Source organism: Heteronotia binoei, chromosome 6, assembly GCF_032191835.1.
Source record: "Heteronotia binoei isolate CCM8104 ecotype False Entrance Well chromosome 6, APGP_CSIRO_Hbin_v1, whole genome shotgun sequence".
NCBI classification, from domain to species: domain Eukaryota; kingdom Metazoa; phylum Chordata; class Lepidosauria; order Squamata; family Gekkonidae; genus Heteronotia; species Heteronotia binoei.
The window spans coordinates 131031643-131035662 of NC_083228.1; positions in this window are offsets into that span (position 1 = coordinate 131031643).

Below are 4020 nucleotides of genomic sequence, written 5' to 3' on the forward strand. Positions count from 1 at the left end.
TTGATTCTTATAGATTGTATTTCTGTGGTTAGAACATCCAGCTAGGAGCAAAGAGACCCATGTTTGAATCCCTACACTGCTATGGAAGCTCATTGGGAGACTATGGGCCAGTTGTACCCCCTCAGCCTTACCTGTCTCACAGGACTGTTGTGAAGATGCAATGGAGAAGAAGAGAATGATGTAAACAACTTTGGGACCCCACAGGCAGGGTCTAAATCAGGGGCATCAAACTCATTTGTTATGAAGGCTAGATCTGACATAAATGTGACTTTGTTGGGTCAGGCCATGTATGTCATAAAATGTAACACCAGCTTTGGAAATATAAACTTTATAATGGACATAGACAAACACAATTAATTTTTTTTTAAAAAAACTTAAAATATGCTAAAAGATTAGGAATTCTGCAATATTTTGTTTATTTAGCACTTTTTGATAACCTCTTGTTCTGAATTATTGCATCAAAACCTAGCGACAATGTCTGTTCTGTAGCAATCTTGAGTATGCTGTTCAGGTGTGTGTTTGTAAGCTGCAAACTTACTTTTGATTTAATGACATTCATCACAAAACTCTCATGGTCAATGCTTTGAGCCTGAAACCCAGGGGAAAACATGAAATGGCTGAGCATTGTGAGCATTTGTACATAAGTTGCTTTCATGTGCTGGTCAGCCAATGGAGAAAACAGAGGCTTTGCTTTGTGGCTCCTGTGTGATTAAGCCAGCCTGTCAAAGCAAGCTGTGATGCAGAAGGAAGCCAGAGAGAGAGAAAGAAGCAAATGACAATGAGTTTCTTGCAGGCCTGATAGAAGCTCTTTGGGGGCTTGATTTGGCCCTTGGGCTACACCATTGACACCCCAGTCTAAATGAAGTAGACAAATCAATGCCTAATAGAGACATTAATGCTAAATCTTGTATTACTCAAGTCATGGACCCTGCAGGTACCCACAGGATTAAACTCCTGGATATTCACACAGCCTTGTGATGCTGAAAACATCATAGAAATTAGAACAAAGCAGTAGACAAGTTTCACCTTTAAGACCAACTAAGTTTTATTCAGAATGTAAGCTTTCGTATGCTTTAAGCAGACTTCATCAGACAAAATGGAATGGCAAGCCATCTTTAAATACAGAGAAAGTGGGCAGTGAGTTGGTATGTAGAGTCATGGGAATGTTTTTAGCTGATTAAAAGAATCACAAATTGGGGTCTGTGTTTGTTTGTTTAGTATTGTTAACTGGACTGTAACAGTAGTGGAGGGTGATAAAAAGCAGACATGTCATAGGTCTGAAGTGCCATAAATCTGAGTGTCATTCTGGCTTCTTAGTTGTGGGTTTAAATGGAGGGCATTAGTATCTCAAGAAGTTATAGCAACATTATAGCCTGCCATTAGAAGAAAAGAATACATTAGAATATAGTGGAAGATGGGTTAGTATATGTAATAAGATAAACAGCCAATATCCCTTTTTGAGTATGTCAGTACAAAACCCCAAAATATTCTGATACACTGTTCTAAAAGAGAAATACATTCTAGTTTGTCATTAGAAAAAAAGTTACCTTAAAATATACTGGGAGGTGGGTTAGTATATGTCAGGGGTGGCCAACGGTAGCTCTCCGGATGTTTTTTTGCCTACAAATACCATCAGCCCCAGCCAGCATGGCCAATGGCAGGGGCTGATGGGAGTTGTAGGCAAAAAACTTCTGGAGAGCTACCATTGGCCACCCCTGCTATATGTAATCAGATAAAAAGCCCATATCCCTTAACTGAGTATATCAATACAAAAATTAGGAGCTTATTTGCATTCCTCTCCTCTGCTCTTTTCATATCTCATTCTCTGAGGGCTGTTTCCCTTTCTTCCTCTGGACATACTTGCCTTGGGGATGCAACATGCTTGCTGGTTGTGTGGCTATACGGAAGACACACTAGTATAATGGCTCTGAGAGTTGACAGGAAGTCTGTCCCCTATGGTACTCCTCTCCATTTGATGTAGGGGGGCATTTGGGGGCACCGTGAAAGCGGAGAGACAAGTGAGCACCAAGAGGCCTTTCGCAGGGGCTTTAATTACAGCCAAGAATGTTCTCCAGGCTGATTAGCGAAGGGTGGGTGGGAATCTATCGGAAGGCTGCCCGCCACAATGTGCCAATAAAAATAAAAAGTACACGGTTTATGAGGGCAAAAAATTATAATTGCAGTTTTTCAGTCCCAGGGGAAGGAAATAAGGATGGAGAAATGTTACCACCCTAGTATCTTTACACCATTAAGAGAATAAGTTGCTATTTTCTCTGAAGGTAAGATCAAAGAAGGGAGTTGAAAGTCAGGATCTCTCCCTCCCCGCACTCTCTTCCCCCCTCCCCCTTTCTCTCTCCCCCCTCCCCTCCTCCCTCTCTCTCACATGCACACATACACACACACTTTTAGTAATCCAGACCAATTATAAATTGGATTTCCCCCCAGTATGTATGTTTGTACGTAAGTGCTGTCTAGTCGCAGCTGACTTATGGTGAGACCATCCAAGGGCTTCAAGGCAAAGAAGAAGCAGAGGTGGTTGGCCCATTGCAGGTCTCTGCACAGTCCTTCTGGGTGGTCTTTCTTCCAAGTACCAGGGCTGTTTGTGTGTGTGTGTGCAAAATGCTGTCAAGTCACAGCTGACTCACGGTGACTTCAGCCAGGGGCTACAAAGGCAAGGGAGAAGCAGAGGTAGTTGGCCCATTGCCGTCCTCTGCGGAGTCTTCCTTGGTGGTCTCCCATCTAAGTACCAGCCCTGCTTGTGTGTCTGTGCTAAGTGCTGTCAGGAGCAGCTGACTTATTGGTGACCCCAGCCAGGGGCTTTCAAGGTGTGGAAGAAGCAAAGGTGGCTGGCCATTGCCTTCCTCTGCAGAGCCTTCCTTGGTGGTCTCCCATCCAAACACTCACCCTGCTAAACTTGTGAGATTTGAAGAGACAGGCGATATCATGTTGCTATAACTGACTCCAGGGACCAGCGGAGGCCGCGGGGAGGCCTTCGCTGGCCGGCGCTGGTCCCGGAAGGCCTTCCAGAGGCTCTGGAAGGCCTTCCGGGACCAGCGCCGGGTGCTCCGCGGCTTCCCCGCGGCCTCCGCTGGTCCCTGGAGGCCCTCCAGAGACTCTGGAGGGCCTCCAGGGACCAGCGGAGGCCGCGGGGAGGCCTTCGCTGGCCGGCGCTGGTCCCAGAAGGCCTTCCAGAGGCTCTGGAAGGCCTTCCGGGACCAGCGCCGGGTGCTCCGCGGCTTCCCCGCGGCCTCCGCTGGTCCCTAGAGGCCCTCCAGAGACTCTGGAGGGCCTCCAGGGACCAGCGGAGGCCGCGGGGAGGCCTTCGCTGGTCGGCGCTGGTCCCGGAAGGCCCTCCAGAGTCTCTGGAAGGCCTTCCGGGACCAGCGCCGGCTGCTCCGCGGCCTCTCCGCGGCCTCCGCTGGTCCCTGGAGGCCCTCCAGAGACTCTGGAGGGCTTCCAGCGACCAGCGGAGGCCGCGGAGAGGCCTCCGCCACCGCTGCCGGCCCCGCGCGCGGGCGGGGAAGGCGGCGAGGGAGGGAGGGAGCGTCCCTGCGCGTGCACAGGGGCCCTGCGCAGGCGCAGGGACGCTCCCTCCCTCACTCGCCGCCTTCCCCGCCGGCGCCCGCGGCCCACCGCCTCCGGGGCTGGCTAAATCGGGACCTTTAATGGTCCCGGTATAGGCAGCCCAGGAGCCGGGATTGGGTGGCCAGAACCGGGAATATCCCGGGAGACCGGGACGGTCTGGCCACCCTAAGCAAGAGTCCAGTCGTAGCAGCACAACATTTGCGGCAGTCTTTACGGTGGTACTGGACTCTTGCTCAAAACTTTCCTACTGCTATAGACACACTAACACGGCTACTCAGCTTCACCTGTCTCTTAGGATTTTGCTAATTCTGCAACAATCACAGCTCTCTTAAGTATGCTTTAAGCCCCAACCAGGTCACCTGTGTCTCAGATGGCAGATGATGTTGATGGTGATGATGATGGTTTATTTATTTGGCTTGATGCATCGCCCCATCC